The sequence below is a fragment of the Lycium ferocissimum genome, chromosome 6 (assembly GCF_029784015.1).
Source record: "Lycium ferocissimum isolate CSIRO_LF1 chromosome 6, AGI_CSIRO_Lferr_CH_V1, whole genome shotgun sequence".
Lineage (NCBI taxonomy): Eukaryota > Viridiplantae > Streptophyta > Magnoliopsida > Solanales > Solanaceae > Lycium > Lycium ferocissimum.
The window spans coordinates 25,177,393-25,187,438 of NC_081347.1; positions in this window are offsets into that span (position 1 = coordinate 25,177,393).

The following is a 10,046-nucleotide window of genomic DNA, read 5'->3' on the forward strand; positions in this document are numbered from 1 at the left end:
TAGGCTATATATATGATATATGTACGTATGTGTGCGCGGTGTCGTGCCTTTATGTACGTATAAGTTCCTAATTTGTTTGCTATGATCTGATTACGATTGATAGGTGGGTACGAGTGCCCAGCTCGGGCACTAGTCATGGCCTACGGGGCTGGGTCGTGACAATGGTACAATGCAATGCAATAATGTATGAAGTGTGAATGCAATGCCTATGCACCGTACACATGTACTCTAATGATGGAACATCACATCTTGGCAACACAACCCATGGGGGACCTGCGAAGTCCATGTACCCTCACGATTCCTGCAACAATCTCGGCAATCGCTACCAATACTCATACCTCGATTCCGGGATTAACATCAGACATCGGTCCTCACGTCACTCATCCAATCGAGCCCGACCATAACAAACAGTGTATCCTTGTAGATCATCAATGTATCAACAGTATATCATGAAGGATGAGAATGCGTGCAATGTATGAGTTCAATGTCAATAATCAAGTCAATATCAAAAGTACCACACATGGGCACACCAACAATATCAATAAAAGGCTACACAATAAGCTACAATAGAATCACTATCCTCGTCTCAAATGACAACAAGTAAGGTGCTACAATATTATCATCAAGATATATCACTAGTCACCAATATCTACTATCTTCACGTGGCATCAAGCCAATAGCAAATAGAACAAGATAAGTCAGAACACAACAGGGTGGCTAGCCCCAAATCAGACAACAGGGCCCAACCTAAGGCAATATCCAATCCAACTTCACACCCGAAGGCTTACATGCATTCTCCGACAATATCATCCAAATATATGTTTTGCTAATCGAAGTCTCACTATAGGGTAAACCGTAACCTACCTGGAAGGCCGAACAACAAAGTCTCTAACAATCATACCTTAGTCTTTCCTTTCCTTCAAGCCTCGAGATAATGAAAGTCTAAGCATATTCGAATCATGAAATTAGAATCAAGAAGAACATCAATCAAACCCTACTTCTATTCAAGACCCAAATTCCCAACCTATGGAATGGGGTTTATGAACTAGAAAGGGGAAATTAGGAATCTAAATGTTGCAACATGAAATCAACACTCTAGGTGATCAATTCCCATCAATTACAAGCCAGGAGAACCAACAATTTACTTAAATTCAGATTCTAGGAAAAAACCCCAATTTTGGGTATAAACCCTAACTTTTAATCCCATAAATTAGCCACTAATATGGAAGAATCATGCAATCACAGGTTCTAGTCATCTATTACATGCTTAAATAAGCTAACCCAAATAACAAACCAAGGTTTAGAAGCCTAGAAAGAAGAACTCATAGAACCCTTTTTAATCATCAAACCCTTAAGGAACTATCATGATAATGGAATCTTAAGGCGATTAAGGAAAATGGAGTAGCAAAGAAAATAGAAGAACTTACAACCAAGAGTTTCTCCCAAGAATCACCTTGAAAAACTCTCAATAACTCAAAAGTCGAAATAATAAAGAATGACGGACTTAGGGCTTTTAATACTCAGTTAATGAAATAACCTGCCCGATACCGCTTTCGCGACAACGGGACTACTGCGGCGGTTTCGCCTCGATGGCCACTCAGACCACCATGACGGTCCGCTAACAAAATGCACTAGCCGCTTCTGTGGCCTGGCAACCGCTATAGCTGTGCCGCTGCTGCGGTACTGGTGCTGCCATAGCGGGCACCAGACACCAAAATCCCCAAAATCACAATCTCAACCCGAAATCCCGACTATCACCCGAGGCCATCTTCTCACGTACCACACACACTACGAACGCACTCGTGGCCTCAGAATTCCCAAATGAGGTCGCGTTGATCGAGTTAACCCCCGATACCTCAAATTCAACTTTCTAACCCAAGTCCCAAAATGCACCCGAGTGCATTGGGAACCGAACCAAAATATTCGAACAAGTTCTAAAAGACCATACGGACCCCTCGGAATCAACGGATTCTCGAAAAAGGTTCGTTTAACCAAAAGTCAACTTTGAGTAAACTATTTTGGCTTTTAGCCTAGATTTCCCAAAAAGTCGCCTGAATCATATCTAAATACCTCAAGAAACATGTCAATGGTCCTCACGGGTCAAAAGTGAGCTAAAAAGCTTAGGGAAAGGTCAAAAAGTGCTTAAAAGACTATAACGACCAAGCGGGTCGTTACATCATATACCAATTAAACCATCGCTCGTCCTCGAGTGACGAAGGGAAAAGAACGGAGAAGTACCTAAATCAGCAAACAACTGAGGATATAGGCTACACATGTCAGACTCAGTCTCTTAAGTGGCCTCCTCAATAGGACGATGCTTCCTTTGCACCTTCACAGAAGCAATCTCCTTAGACCTTAACTTTCGAACCTGCCTATCCAAAATCGCGATAGGCTCCTCCTCTTAAGTCAAATTCTCATCAAGCAATATCGAGTCCCAACAAACAATATAGATACCATCGGCATGGGACTTCTTCAGCATAGACACATGAAAAACTGGATGAACTCCCACCAAGCCTGGCGGCAAGGCCAACTCATAAGCAACATCGCCCACACGGTCAAGAATCTCAAATGGCCCAATATACCTCGGACTCAACTTGCCTCTCTTCCCAAACCTCATAACACCCTTCATGGGTGAAATCTTCAATAGAACCTGATCACCAATGGCAAACTCTAAATCTCAAACCTTTCGGTCCGCATACATCTTCTGTCAACTCGGAGCAACCAAAAGCTTGGCCTGAATGACCCTCACTTTCTCAAAAGATTCTCTCAATAGATCCGTACCCCAAGGTCGAACCTCAAATTCATCAAACCAACCAACCGAAGATCTACATCTCCTACCATACAAAGCCTTAAAAGGCGCATATCGATACTCGAATGATAACTATTATTATACGCAAACTCTGCCAACGGCAAGAACTGATCCCAATGACCACCAAAGTCTATAACGCAGGCTCTCAACATATCCTCCAAAGACCTGAATGGTCCGCTCAGACTGCCCATCGGTCTGGGGTGAAAAGCTATACTAAGATCCACTTGGGGCCCAACTTATCATGAAAAGCTCTCCAAAAATGGGAAGTGAGGATAGTACCTCGATCAGATATGATAGAAATAGGAACCCCATGCAATCTCATAATATCAAGAATGTACAACTTAGCTAACTTGTCCGTGGTATAGGAAATCTGAACCGGAATGAAATGAGCGGACTTAGTCAACCGACCAACTATCACCCAAATCTAATCAAACTTACCCAGGGTCTTCGGAAGACCCGCAACGAAATTCATGGCAATTCTCTCCCACTTCTACTCAGGAATGGGCATCTTCTGAAGCACTCCACCGGGTCGCTAGTGCTCATACTTAACTTGCTAACAATTACCACACTTAGCCATAAAATTGGCTATATCCCTCTTCATACGGCTCCACCAGTAATGCTACCTCAAATCACGATACATCTTAGTCACCCCCGGATGAATGGAATATCGAAAGCTATGGGCCTCAGTCAAAATCAAAAGAATCAAGTCACCAACACGAGGAATGCACACGCCCCCCTTAATCCTCAAAGTGCCCTCAGAATCAATTATGGCCTCTTTGGCCTCACCCCTCAGAACCTTATCTCGAATCTTGCTCAACTGAGCATCGTCAAACTGATAAGTCCTGATCTGATCTAATAAGGATGATCTCACCTCTACACAAGCTAGAACCCTGCCTGGGACTGAAACATCAAGACAAACAAAACTTTTGGTAAGAGTCTGAACCCCGTGGCCAACGACGCTCAGAATCAACCAAACGGGCAAAACTCCCCATACTTGTGGCCTTGCGACTCAAGGCATCAGCAACAACATTGGCTTTCCATGGATGATAAAGAATAGAGATATCATAGCCCTTTAGGATTTCCTTTTATCGGCGCTGCCTGGAATTAAGATCTCTCTGGGTAAACACATGTTGAAGGCTATGCTGATCAGTAAAAACCTCACAATGGACACCATACAAGTAATGCCTCCAAATCTTCAAAGCAAAGACCACGGCCAACAACTCCAAATCATGGGTAGGGTAATTCTTCTCATGGATCTTCAACTGATGGGAAGCATAGGCTATGACTCTACCTTTCTGCATCAACGCAGCACCCAAACCCATACGGGATGCATCACAATAAACTGAGAAATCCTTACCCTCCAAGAGTAATGCTAGAATCGAGGTTAAAGTCAAAAGAGTCTTGAGCTTTTGAAAGCTCTCTTCACAATCATCAGACCACTGGAAGGGAACGTCTTTCTGAGTCAATCTGGTCAACGACAAAGCAATAGAAGCAAAACCTTTCACAAATCAACGTAGTAACTGGCCAACCCCACAAAACTTCGAATCTCGGTCATAATAGTGGACCTCACCCAACCCCTCAGAGCCTCAATCTTCTGAGGATCAACCATGATCCTATCCTTAGACACAACGTGGCCCAATAATACCATAGACTCCAATCAAAACTCGCATTTTGAAAACTTAGCAAACAAGCTATTCTTCTTCAAAGAACCCAAGTACAGTGCGAAGATGGCTCTCATGCTTCTCTCTACTCTTGGAATACCCCAAGATATCATCAATAAACACAATCACAAAGAAGTCAAGGAATATCCTAAAGATGTCATGCATCAAAGTTATGGATGCAGCTGGGGCATTGGTAAGCCCAAATGACATCACCAGAAGCTCATAATGCCCATATCTCGTCGAAAAGTCAGTCTTCGAATATCCTCGTTTCCCCTAATCTTCACCAGTGGTAGCCTGAACACAAGTCAATCTTCGAGAACACTGAAGCACCCTGAAGCGGGTCAAATAAATCATCAATACGAGGCATAAGACACTTGTCCTGAATAGTAACCTTGTTCAGCTGGCGATAATCAATGCATATCTTCATATATCCATCTTTCTTCTTCACAAACAACACAGGTGAGCCCCAAGGGGAGACACTCGGTCTAATGAACCCCTTGTTTAATAAATCCAGCAATTGCTCCATTAAGCTCTCTCAACTGAGCAGGTGCCATCCGATATGGCGGAATAGAAATAGGGCGAGTGTCAAGATCCAAGTCAATACACGATTGGGGGGCACACCCAGCAGATCAAATGGGAATACCTCCACGAACTCGCTCACAATAGAAATGAACTCAAGGGGTGGAGATGCAACAGTAGTGTCAAGCACATGAGACAAATAAGCTAAACACCCCTTGTTGACTAATTTCTTTGCCTGAAGGAAGGAAATAATCTTCTTCGGAGCGGGGCTAGGAGTACCCCTCCACTCAAGTCTAGGAATGCCCTGCATAGCCAAAGTGACTATCTTGGCATGACAGTCCAAGATCGCATGATAAGGAGAAAGCCAAGTCATACCCAAAATAATATCAAAATCCACCATATCAATTATCATCAAATCTACCCAAGTTTTATAACCCATAAAAGTAAACTAACACGATCGATAAACTCAATTAACCAAAACAGAATCTCCGGCCGGAGTAGACACATGACTAGGTACAACTATGTTATCACAAGGTAAATCCCGATCAACGGCGTGATGTGTAGACACATACGAGTAAGTGGATCCAGGATCAAATAACACAGATGCTGCTCTATGTCAGATAGAAACAGTACCTAAAATAACAGTAAATGAGGCCTCTTCCTTGGGTCTACCTAGGAAAGAGTAACACTGGGCCCCACCACATCCAGACTGAGATCCACCTCTCAAACTTTGGGACCCACCTCTACTAGCTTGGGATCCACCCCTAGAAACCTGGGAACCACCGCAGCCTGACTGAGTACCGCCCCTCTAAGAAGCACCACCTCGGCTATCTGAAGATGCTGGAGTCCTTGGGACTGATGATCTTTTCTGGGTCGGGGACACTCTAGCAAATTTACTGTGCTCTCCATATGTAAAATAGCCCTTAGAGGGAAAAGACTGATAGACTGAAGCTGAAGACCCAACTGGAACATCTCTGTCTGCTAGTCGAGAGAACGAGCTCTCAGAAGCTCTTTGCCTGGATGGCCCTGTAACATACCGTAAACAGTTAGGTGTGTATGTATAAAAACTAGTATTAAGATGATACTATGGCTATATTAATCAATTCGAGATGAATTTTGGTGATAAGCAGTCGTTTTGAAGTCAAACCGAAAAGTGAAGTTCGTAAGAGTTCTCAAACTCGTATAAATTGCGGTAGGTTTGACTTCTAAGCCGGTTTCTTAAAAATACATTGGGAATTTAGGAAAACTTCCTCCATGAAATTGTAGGTCTTTGAAAAACCTTTCTGATGGTAGGTCTCCCAGCTCCAACGGAGATCTGTGCGAGGAGTTATGCCTATTTTACTGAACATCTTCAATGCGGTGTAAAAATTAGGAGTGCGCGGCGCCCTGGGCATTTCCTTGGGCGGTGCCCAAGGATAAAATTTCAGGAAACTCAAAATTTTGACACCTCCAAAATAGATACACTATGTGCATCACCCTGGGCGACGCACCAGGCCATTTTATGCCTGAAGCAATTTTTTCCGAATTTTATAAAAGCCTAACTTCATTATATTCATTCCCACTTTATTTTGGCTGACTTTTTTAGAGGAAACAACCCTAGGGTTTCCCCAAAACATATAAGGTAAGTTCTTGATTAATTCCCATCATTACTCCATCAATCTAATAACTAATTAATCTTAGTTCATCTCTCTAAACTCTAGATTCTTGAAAACTCTAAAGAGGAGAAGAAGGGGCATGTAGAACTTCATCTGAAAGGTATGAACTTTGATTTCCCTGATTAAATTAATGAATTTTAGACTAGTATAGATTATACTACACGATTGGAATCAACTAATGATTCAGATGAGGTTCAAGAACATGTTTGTAGGCTTAGAAAGCCCTAGTTTTCGGAACGTAAAGAAAGTTCATAGAAACGAATAAAGCTTTAATCTTTCCTATCTAAATCCATTGTAGATCGATTGTTGAACCTTGGGAATTTCATTTTGCTAGCTTTTAGCGGGATTTGAGGTATGTCTCTTTTTTAACATACTTTTTTGAAACAATTTGTGTGATTTGTTGTGGTTTGTGTGCGTGAGGGATGAGCCCACATTAAACCTTGTTTGTACTATATTATATGTACATATTCATGATTGTTTTCCTCTATAAGGGATGATTAAAGACTGAGATATAAAGCTTTGGTATTTGAACTCGAATTACCCTTAAGGGATGTTTAAACTTGATATTTGGAAAGCTTGATTATCTCATGTGAATGCTCTATAAATGGATTGTGTTGAACGTTAAACTTGTTTAAAGAAGTGAGTCTGTTTTCAAAGACTAAAATGAATTGATGTACCCCTATAATGGGAAGATGAACATAATCCATGAGGAATAATTTGGCTATCATGATATGACTTGAGATTCGGCTTCTATGCCATGATTGATGATTTAGCTAATATGCTGTGATTTGTATCTTGTTTGTGTCTGGCCTAGCTACTCAGGAGAAAGGGTAGTCACTATAGATCCTAATGGGGTTTGCCTAGTCATTCGGGAGGAAGAGTGGGCATCGAAGGTCGATATCCCCGGTGTGGTTTATGCCTAGCCATTCGGAAGAAAGAGTTGTCATCGAGGGTTCATAACCTTGATCTGGTTTTGCCTAGCTATTCGGGAGGAAGGATAGCCTTCGAGGGTGGCAACCCCGATATGGTGCTGCTAAGCTAGTTTAGGGAATCTTAAATGGCCATCCCTTCATTATATTGATTTGGGCCTATATTGGAACGTGTTACTTTGATTTATTGTGAGTGGCTTGATGATAATGAACTTGTTCACCTGTGAGTGGCTTGTTGATGATCTTGATCTCGAATTGAAAAGGCTCAAATGGTAATAAACGGTATACTAAATCGGAAAAGATATATACTTATCTTGATGGTGTTCTATTGATGATTTTGAGTTGTACGATTGATCTTGTCTTGGATTTCAGATTATTCTATTAGAACAGTTTTCACTAATTATTATTATATTATTTTGTTATATTACTTACTGTCCCCGAGACACTCACTGAGTACTCAATACTCGGGCATACCATTGTTGTTTTTTATGGTATGTTAGGTAGAAGAAGAGCAGGTGCAAACGGATCTCGCGGATTAGGAGTACTTACTGCTTTCCAGAATTTTGGTGAGCCCACACCTTCATTTGTGGGACACTCCCTATTTTACTTATTGCTTTTAGTTTCCGGGCTGCGTCCTGAAGTTAGAATATTATTTATGTCTCTTAGAAGCTCTATAGATAGTTTTCAGAATTGTGGGTAGATTGTCGAAGTCTCGTATGACTTGTTGGGTATTTTGCCACGTTTACGACTATTTATTTATATTAGACTTCCGCTGGTTTTATTTCATAATTTGGATCATGATTTACTTAGTTATTTATAGCTTATTTAATTAAATAATAAAATATTATTAAAAAGGGACTTGTTGTTATTAATGCATAAGGTGCTTCCGATCTTGTTCATAGCATCGGATGCCTGTTACGTCCAGGGTGGGTTTTGGGGCGTGACAAGCTTGGTGTCAGAGCCTAGATTTAGATGTGTCCTAGGATGTGTTTGTGTCTATGGAGCTGTGTCTATTGTAATCTTCCTTGTGCAGCCTGATCTCGGGCATGATCGAAAGACTACCATGACATTAATAGGTGTTTCTCATTCTTCTTTATTCTAGATTGTGCTATAGAGCTTGAACTTCCGTTAAGATCATTCTGACGCATTCGATAATTCGTGCCTCGTAGAAATGGCCTTAACTCAAGCAGGAACTGCTAATAGAGAAAACATGGTGCTTCTGGTTCACCATCTAGCGGACGGGCCGCAAGGATCACTAATCGTACCACTGTTAAGACGAATGCTGGGATTGGAAACGACAATGGAGACCAAGCCCCACCGCCAGCACCATCTGCTCTAGCTGCCCCTGCTGTAGGCGTAGCTGATATTGGGTTGATGCAGAATGCGATCCAGATGCTTACCACCCTTGTTGCATCCCAACATCAACGTGGGGGTGCGGGTCCGGCACTTGGTGGTGGAGGAAGGCTTAAGCACTTTTTGGGGCTGAATCCGCCCAAGTTCTTTGGTTCGCGAGAGGAGGATGATCCCCAGTACTTTATGGATGAGACTTTCAAAGCTCTAAGGGCCATGGGTGCTTATGGTTCTGAACCTATGGAATTCGCATCATATCAATTGAAAGATGTTCCTCATGCTTGGTTCGAATTGTGAGAGACTGAGCGAGGTAATAATGCTCGAGCTCCTACTTGGGCTGAATTTGAGGAGGCACTCAGGGAGAGGTTCTTGTCTGCTGAGGTGAGGTTTGCTATGTCTACTACGTTTGCGAAGACTGAGCAGGGCACTATGTCTGTTTGTAAGTACAGCTTGAAGTTCACCCGTCTGGTGAGGTATGCGACGTATATGATTCCGACTGAAAAGCACAAGTTGACCCGATTTGTGCATGGTTTAGTACCACGCACTACTACAAAATAGGCTTTTAGCGGCAGTAAATATGCTCTTTAAATTGCCGCTGCAACTTTTACCGGCAATAACATATTGGCCAGTGAATCCAGGGTCAGCAAAGGCTCTAGCGGCCATTACAACAAATGTAGTAAAGACCCTAATTATTCCCGCTAAAGGTCCATGAGTTTTAGCAGCAATTATTTACCGGCAAGTAAAATGGCTACTAAAACTCTTCCAAAAATTCTTATATCTTCTTTTAGCGGCTTTTGTTTTGGCTGGTAAAGATCTATCATATTGCCAGTACACGAGGACTTTCTAGTGGTAATTATAATGGCCGGTAAAAGAGAACCTTGCACAACATTTCTTATTTCCGGTATAGATTAAGAAAGAGCCAACAAATCTTTCACAACTTTCCTTATTGCTGGACAAAATTGTGAGGCAACATTTCCGATGCATGTCAGGCCTATTTATTAAAAAAGGTTCAATCTAAAAATCACAGTACATTTCATTAAATCCAAGATAACCAAAAACAACTGATAATCCATAATATCAAATGTATCAACAACATAAAGAAAAGTAAACTATTGGGATCCAA